Source organism: Equus asinus, chromosome 4, assembly GCF_041296235.1.
Source record: "Equus asinus isolate D_3611 breed Donkey chromosome 4, EquAss-T2T_v2, whole genome shotgun sequence".
Taxonomy (NCBI): Eukaryota; Metazoa; Chordata; class Mammalia; order Perissodactyla; family Equidae; genus Equus; species Equus asinus.
The window spans coordinates 16,723,198-16,732,487 of record NC_091793.1 but is presented as its reverse complement, the minus strand read 5'-3'; the positions used below and the strand labels follow the sequence as shown (position 1 = coordinate 16,732,487).

Here is a 9,290-nt window from a genome sequence, read left to right as displayed (position 1 = left end):
AGTATGGAGCTCCTCCTGCTCTCGAATCCTTCGGGGCTCCCACACCAACCTCCTGCTGTGGCTACAGAACCCTTCACGTTTGGGCCCCAACCTTACTTCCTGCCACGCCCCCCACCCACTCTACACAGAACTCATTGGCTCGGACGTGCAGGCCTCTGAGCCTTTGCACACACAGATCCCTCCACCTGGAATAATACCCTTTCCACCTTCTCTGCCTGGTGAACCCCTCCGACCCAGCATAAAATGCCGACTGCTCTAGGAACACGTCCTAAAGAACTGAAAGCAGGGACTTGAGCAGATATTTGTGCACACGTGTTCAGAGCAGCGTCGTTCACAATAGCCAAACGGTGGAAACCACCCAAGTGTCCATCAACAGACGGATGGATAAACGAAATGTGGGCTATCCATACAGTGGACTATTACTCATCCAGACTAAAGATTGAGATTTCGATGCTACAACATAGAGGGACCTCAAAAACATTATGCTTAATGAAGTAAGCCAGACACAGAAGGGCAAAATATTATATGATTCTACTTATAAGAGGTAGCTAGAATAGGCAAATTCATAGAGGCCCAAAGTAGGACAGAGGTTTCCGGGGCTGGGAGGGGGCGTTACAGGGACTTAGTGTTCACTGGGCAGAGTTTCTGTCGGGGAGGATGAAAAGTTTTGTGTATAGAAAGTATAGATACAACAGCATTGTAAATGCATTTAGTTTCACTGAACTATACACTTACGAATGGTTAAAATGGTAAATATTATGCTATGTATGCTTTACCATAATTTTTTTAAAACTCTAAAAAAGACATGCCAGTGGCTCTGAGGCATCTCCTTTAACTTCCCGGAGATGATCGGTTCTTCCCTTCTCTGTTGTCCATTCGGAATCTTTCCGTGGTACTCGCTTGCTGAATTGTACTTTAAATGTCCGTTCACACGTCCATCCCCTGGCAGACAGGGAGAACCCAGAGGGCAGGGGCTCATCTTTGTCATCTCAGGCTTTCCCCCAGCACAGTGTCTGGCACAGAATAGCTGTCAGGAAATGTTTATTGGATGGAAAACATAAGAACTCTGTGCTGTGGACTGAACTGCATGCCCCCCAAATCCGTATGTTGAGGCTCTGACCGCCACTGTGCCTGTTTTTGGAGATGAGGCCTTTCCAGAAGGAATTAACGTTAGATAAGGTCCTAAGGGTGGGGCCCTGATCTGAGAGTGTCAGTGTCCTTATAAAAGAGGAAGAGATGCCAGAGAGCGAGCTCTCGCCACTCTGTGGGGACACAGTGACAACGTGGCTGGAAGAGTCCTCATCAGGATCTGAATTTTCCAGCACCTTGATCTTGGACATTCCAGCCTCCAGAACTGTGAGAAATAGATGTTGTTTCAACCCCCCAGTCATTGGTATTTTGTCATTGCAGCCCAAGCTGACTCATGCACACGGCATACAGACAGGAATGGACGTAATGCTCACAGACACAGGACCATCAAGCCATTTGGTGACCCGTAATATCAGTGTGGCAGGTGGTGTGAGCAACTGGCTCTGGGAATTGAAGAAGGGCAAAGAGTTTCTAGGGGGCTTCTTGATCTCTCAAGGATTCAGCTGTTCTAGAATCTCGTGGTGTGAGAAGTTCTTTCTGAGGTCTAACCTAAGTCCACCCCCCTCATCCTCCTCGGTCCTCCCACACTGCAACGTGAGCCTCTCCAGAAAGAGTCCATGAAAAGGTGGAAGACCCCGTTGTGGAAACCCAAACGTAAATCTGCCCCAAACCAGGCCTGAAGCGTGGGTCTCCCTCCCCAGGATTCTTTGCGCACTCAACCATCGTCCTCTCCGAAGTCAAGTCTGCGTTCTGCAGGTCGGGGTTGGCAAAGACCAGGAATCGTATCCGCTTCCTCCCTCCGCCCCGCCCTCCACCTCTGACCCCCGACCTGAACCAGGACCACCATGTCCCCTTCAAATTCCATGCTGAAAGTGCTTGTGGGACGGATAGCTCCGTAACTACAACTTAGGTTGTAAAAATGGTAAATACATGCCTAAGGGGCCAACCCCAAACTGCTAGATGTTGCTTGAACTGCGGCCGGCCACAATAGGATTTAGAAATTGGAAGGAATGTTTTCCACTCTGCAGGGTGCAAACGCTCTCATCCCACGGCCTATCTTGACAACATGATGGTTGCTCTTCTCAACCCAGCCTAGATAATTGCGTAATTAATTGCGTGCAGGTAACTCATCCAGAGAAGGTGGTTATTAGGAGCGGGGAGCCCGACGCCCACTCCCTGGACGATTACCAGGCTCGCCTCTGTGCCAGATCCCGGCACGGAGGGGCTGCCAGCCGGTGTGCTCGGGGTCTTCTGCGCTCACCTCTGATCACAGGAGCAGCTAGACCAGAGAGCCTCGCCCCCTCGCTATTGCCTGTTTGCTCTGCTGGTTCAAGTCCGAGGCTGTTCCTTGGAACCGAGGCCCTGCCAGGGTGGTTGAAGTGAAGATGTCTTCTTGTCTCGAGGCTTGAAAGGATCAGGGGTTTCCCTTGGGGCTTTGGCCAGTCCCCCTTTGGGTTTCCTGAGACGCTTCTGGAAAGCCGGCCTCCACTTCCTTCCCCACCCACTCCCCCACTGCAGTCCACGTAGCTGGGCTTCGGTTTGGGAAGATGAAAAGAGATCTGGAGATGGCTGGTGTGGATGGTTGCACACAATGTGAATGTTCTTAATGCCGTTGAATTATATACTTAAACACGGTGAAAAGGGTAAATTTTGTGTTATGTACATTTTGCCCCAATAAAAAATTGATTAATAAAAAAATAAATCGTGTGAAAATGAACACCATAAAAACTTTGTCTCATAGAAAAAGCCCTAGGCCACTTTCTCCTATTTTTTTCTCAGTAGAGGGATAATGGAGTAACTTCCACATTTTGGCTTCTCTGCCCTCCTGCCAGAGTCAATTGTTCCAGACCGTTCTGAGGAGGCATCTGCAGCCTAAACGCTGACTCACTACCAGCCACAGCTCACACGATCCTGTTGTAATTTGATGAGAAGTCAAACCCCTGTGCCCAGAGCAGGTGGGCATTGCTAAGCAGCAGGACGCAGGCACTGGCTGGAGCCCCACCGGCCACCCCCTCCCGCGGCCGGTGGCCAGCCCCGGGCCTCAAGGAAAGGAACACCATGAGTGTTGTCTTGCAGCAGCAGCAGTGATGGCCACCGCCATTTTATTTCATCTCTGGCCTCGAGGTATGCACACTGCTGCCCTGCTCTTAGTCATGTCACAGCATCCACAATTCTGCTTGTCAACCAATTGGGAGTGGGAGGTAGCGTCACTGTACGGGGCACTGAGGAAAGAGGAAGACGCGGTCTCTCCAGCAGAGGAGGAAGACAGGAGGGGCGAGGTATGCCTGGTGCTTTAACGGTGGCTGGTGACACACAGGGTCCAGAGAAAGGCTTCGTCAGGCCAGGACCCCACGGGCACTCGCTGTCGTCCTCAGGGTCCTTGAGCCAGTTTTATTAAAGGTGGACAGAGGCCGGCCTGCCCTGTTGGCTGGTGCCCTCAGAGGCCTGGCAGTGCTGGCCTGACTCAGTGGGTCTATGGGCTGCCTCCTGAGCCAGAGTTGACTGTGGCCAGCCAGAAGCAGGACAGGGCCACGATTTCCTTGGCAACTGACCCTAACGACAGCCAAAGTGCACTGGTGAAGAGCTCAGACTGTGGAGCCAGATGGCCTGGATTTGAGTCCTGGCTCCGCCACTGACAAGCTGTGTGATGTGGACATGTTGCTAAACCTCTCTGAGACTGACATGGGAACCATGATGCTACTCAGGAAAGCTCCTAGCATGGTACCCGGTACCTAGTCCCCGGCTCCCATCTTCTTCCCCATCAGCATCCAGTAGAAACTACAGTCTTGTTGGTTTTGGTAACAAGACTCCAGACACCCTCCTGTGCACTCAGCTCGTCCCTGCACCTCCCTCCATCCATGGAGAGGCAGCTTCTCAGGGACAACGATCACTGTCAGAATTGGCCAGTGTCCTGCAGAGCCAGAGGGGCTAATTCCTAAGGCCTTGACTTGGGTGTTCTGCCCATGTAGTCTCTGCTGGATGACAAGGCGTGACCCAAAAGACAGGCAGAGATGATAACGATGCCAACAAAGTACTAAATACGGAGAGGAAGCGCTCTCGGTCCACAGGCCCAGAAGGCCGTGCTGCAGTGGGGAAATCTAGTTGTGTGTATAATTCCCAGCACACAGTCAGCCTGCAGCAAATACCAGTTCTCCTTCTTAGCCCCTTCTTTTCTTCTGGAAGACGAATGACCCACTTTCTATGCATAAGAACTGGCAAGCACAAGGCAAGGCAAGGCCGAGGCCCAGCAGAACCAGCAGGGAAAAACCATGGTCCCCTTTGTTCCTTACATGGACAGCCTCATGTGCCAGCGACAACCAAAGGAGCCAGGGGACTGCAACACAAGTGACCAGACGCCCTGCTGCTGAGGCCCGTTCTAGGCTACGGCCAAGTAGGGTCATAGCCGCAGCCATACCCTGAGCGGTGAGGCGAGAAGTCTCAGACCTCATCAGAACCCGGGAGGGAGGTGGGGAGAAACTGGATATCCAATTGCTTCACCAACTGTCTCGTGACAGCCTCCTTGGTGAAGAGGGGGAGAGTGAGAACTGGTCTTGTGGCAGCTCCTCACGAGCCTTCCGCGCTCTCATGGTCCAGGAGGACCACAAGACCAACACTGAGACTAGCTGTGTTTCAAGACTTCTTGCCCTGTGACCTACGCTGGGCACATTCAGGGGCCAGAACAGAGCTGTTGTCCTACAAGAATATCAGCAGGATTGCTAATAAAATACTCCATCAGACCCATAGGAGAAGTTTGTTTCAACCACAATAATTTCTTAAAAAGGTGATTTCTACACTTGGGTCTTAGTTCGTTGCTGTTTTTGTAAGTGAGCTTTAACATACACATAGTGAAGTGCGTAAATCTTAAGTGTACAGCTTAAAGAATATTTACATTTATATGCACACACGTAATCTCCACCCCGATACAGAACATTTCCAGTATCCAGAAAGTTCCCCATGGCTCTTCCCTGTCAGTGCCCAGCCCCCTAGAGGCAACCACTATTCTGACTCCTGTCACAATTTTGCTTTTTCTCAAACTTCATATAAATAGAATTATGTAGAATGTACTCTTCTATATCAGCCTTCTTTTATTCCATATGATGTCTGTGAGATTCATCCATATCACTGGGTGTATCCGAAGTTCATTACTTTTAATTGGTGTGTGTTATTCCACTGTATGAATAAACTACAATTTATTTATCACAGAGCTGCCATGTGCTTCCTTGTCCGTGTCTTTGGTGGACACACCCGTTTCTGCTGGGTGTATATTTAGGAGTGGAATTGCTGGTTCATATTGTAGGCGAAGGTGGTTGTGTCGATTTACAGTGCGTATGAGAGCCGCATTTACTCTACGGCCTTACCAACACTGCTATCATTGGTCATCTTCGTTTTAGCCATTCTAGTTGGCTGTACGACACTGAGCACTTTCTTAACCTCATTCAGTTGTATCTCATTGCGGTGTTAAGTTGAATTTTTTTTTTGATGTCTAATGATGCTGAACTCCTTTTATTATACTTTCTGGTCATTTGGATATCCTTTTTTGTGAGGTGCCCCTTCAAGTCTTTTGCCCATTTTTAACCAAGTTGCTTGTCTTTTCTTATTGATCTGTAAAGGTTCTTTATATGTTCTAGATATGAGTCCTTTATTGAATATATGTAACATAAACATCTTCTCCCAGACTGCAGCTTACATTTTCACTCACTTATTGGTTTCCCTTAATGAACAGAAGTTCTTAATTTTGATGAAGTCCAATTTATCAATCTGTTATTTTGTGATTAATGGCTTTTATGTTCTGTCTAAGAAATCTTTGCTTATCTGAAAGTCATGAAGATATTTTCTGTTTTCTTCTGGAAGCTTTATTGTTTTATCTTTCCCATTAAGAATATAGTTCATCTTGAGGGGCTAGCCCCATGGCCGAGTGGGTAAGTTCGTGTGCTCTGCTTCAGTGACCCAGGGTTTCACCAATTCAGCTCCTAAGCATGGACCTAGCACCACTCATCAAGCCATGCTGAGGTGGCATCCCACAAGCCACAACTAGAAGGACCCACAACTAAAATATACAACTATGTACCAGGGGACTTTGGGGAGAAGAAAGAAAAAATTTTAAAAAATATTTTTAAAAAAAAGAATATAGTTCATCTTGAATTAATATTTGTGCATGCTGTGAGGTAGGGATCAAAATTTACTTTTTTCCACATGGATATCCAATTCAGCATCATTTATTGACAAGACCATCCTTTCCTCTACTGTCTTTCTTAAGTACCTTTATTATAAATTAAGTACAAATTAAGTGACCATATATGTGGGTGTCTGTTTCTGGTTACATTGAATCTATAGATCAATTTGGGAGATTTGACGTCATAACAATATTGAACTTTCCAATCCATGAATGTGGTATATCTCTCCATTTATTTAGATCTTCTTTAATCTCTCTTGGAAACGTTTTGTAGTTTTCAGCGCAGGTCTTGCACATCTTTCAAAAGATTTATTTGTATTTTATATTTTTATACTATTGTAAATAGTTTTTAATTTCATTTTCTAGTCATTTGTTACGAGTACATAGAAATAAACTTAATTCCATGTATTGACATTTTAGCCAATGATCTTGCTAAATTCATTTATCAATTCTAATAGTTTGTAGATTCTTATGGATTTTCTATGTACATAATTATGTCATCTAAAAATAAAAAACAGCTTTACTTTCTTTCCAATCTTTATACCTTTTTCTTTTTCTTGCCCTATTTCACCGGCTAGGCCTTCTGGTACTATGTTGAACAGAAGTGGTGATAGTGGACAACAAGAGGAAAGTGTTTAATAGTTTCATGTACATTAACAGTAGGGTTTTTAATATATACTCTTTATCAGATAAGGAAGTTTCTTTTTATTCTTAATTGATGGATAGTTTTTATCATGAATAAGTGTTGAATTTTATCAAATGTTTTTCTGCATCAATGGACATGATCATATGTTTTTTCCTCCTTTATTCTGTTACTGTGGCAAATTACGTTGATTGATTTTCGAATGTTAAACCAACCTTGCATTTCTGGAATAAACTCTATTTGGTCATTAAGTATTATCCTTTTAATATATCTCTTGTTTGATTCCCTAATGCTCTGTTTAGAAATTTTCGTCTATATTCATGAAAGATATAAGCCTGTAAACTTCTTTTATTGCAATGTCTTCATTCAGTTTTAATATCAGGGTTTTGCTGGCCTTATAAAATGAGTTGGGAGGTGTTTCCTTTTTCTCTGTTCTCTATAACGGTGTGTGTAAGATTGGTACTATTTCTTCCTTAAGTGTTTGGAAAACTACCAGGGAAGCTGTCTGAATCTGGAGTTTTCTTTGTGAGAATGTGTTTACTTACAGATTTAATTGTTCCTAACAGTATAGGGTTCTCTGGATTTACTATTTCTTCTTGTGTTTGTTTTGCTAAATTGTAGTTTTTAAAAAATATATCTCGGGGCTGGCCCAGTGACATAGCGGTTAAGCTCACACTCTGCTTCAGCGGCCCCAGGTCCACCAGTTGGGATCCTGGGTGTGAACCTACACACTGCTCATCAAGCCATGCTGTGGCAGCACGCTACACAGAAGAACTAGAAGGACTTACAATTAGGATATACAACTACGTACTGGGGCTTTGGGGAGAAAAAAGAAAAAAAGAGGAAGATTGGCAACAGATATTAGCTCAGGGCCAGTCTTTCTCACCAGAAAAAAAAGTGTCTGTTTCATCCAGGTTGTCTCTTTTATTGACATAAACTTGTTCATTATATCCTGTTATTATATTTAAGATGTCATTAGGATCTGTAGTGATGGCCCCTTTTTATTTCTGATATTGGTATGAAAAAAATGGGATTATTTTTTCTGTTTTTTCCTTGGTCAGTCTTGATGGGATTATCAATTTTATTAATGTTTTCAAACACCTAAGTTGGTTTTGTTAATTTTTTCTACTGCACATCTGTTCTCTAGCTCATTGATTTCTACTCTTGATTACATTCTTCCTTCCACTTTCTTTAGGTTTAATTTACTGGGATTCCTTTTAGTTTCATAAGACAGAAGCTTAGATCATTGATTCTCAACTTTCTTAATTTCTAATTCATGCATTTAAAACCAAAAATTTCCATGTAAGCACTTCTTTAGCTGCTTCTCACAGGTTTCAATATGTTTATTTTCATTATCATTCAGATCATATCATTTTCTAATTTCCATTTTGATTTATTCTCTTACTCATGGGTTATTCAGAAGTGTGTTGCTTAATTTCCAAACATTTGGGGATTCTCCAATCATCTTTCCGTTATTAATTTCTTCTTTAATTGCACTGTGGTCAGAGAACACACTCTGTGTGATTTCAGCCCTTTGAAATCTGTTAAGACTTGCTCCAGCATATGGTCTATTTCGGTAGATGTTCTATGGCTCCATTATTCCTTTCTCATCCTGGTGCCATCGATATTATGCATTTTAGCATTTAGTCATTTGTTATTGCTCAAAATAGTTCAGATTACCCAATATTTACCCTTTTCAGTGTTCTTCATTCCTTCCCGCAGTTCAGTGCTTCCATCTGGGGTCACTTTCCTCCAGCCTGAAGAACTTCCTGTGGGGTTCCTTGTGGTGCCAATTTGCTGGTGACTAATTCCCTTAGCTTTTGTTTAAAGACATTTTGGTTTAACCTTCATTTCTGAAGAATATCTTCTTCAAAAATGTTTGCAGAGGTTTTTTTCCCCCCACTTTCAGCAATTTAAAGATGTTGTTCCATGTTCTCCTGGATTCCAAAAATGTGAAATGCTTCACAAATCTGCATGTTGCCCTTGGGGGCCATGCCATCTTCGATGTGTCATTCCCATTTTAGTATAGGCGCTGCCAAAACAAGCATATAACGTAGTTTTTTAAACATTTATGCTTGTCCTTAAAAAAAAATCTTTTCTTCCAGCTTCTCTGTTAATTCTCTCCTCTAGATGAGGAGCAGATAGAGTCCCCACACCCTCTGGGTGTTTTTCTTTTTGGTGTGGGTTTCCAAGGGGGCCCTAATAAATAACCCCTCCGCCTCCTCCCAGGTTCTGAGGCGGCTGAGAAGCGAAGCCAGGAGTGGCAGCTGTAGAGCTAAGGAGCCCTTTGAGTTCGGACACAGGGGGCCCAAGTCGAAGGTGGAGGTGGATATTTGGAACGGGGGCACTGGCTCCCATTTAATGAGGGCCCACCCCATGCCTGAC

General features: G+C 44.5%; 1 pseudogene; it reads right to left on the bottom strand.

Annotated features, from left to right (window-relative positions):
- Window positions 1-8,851: 8,851 nt before the first annotated feature.
- On the bottom strand, window positions 8,852-8,951 carry LOC123283603 (U6 spliceosomal RNA; annotated as a pseudogene).
- Window positions 8,952-9,290: the final 339 nt, after the last annotated feature.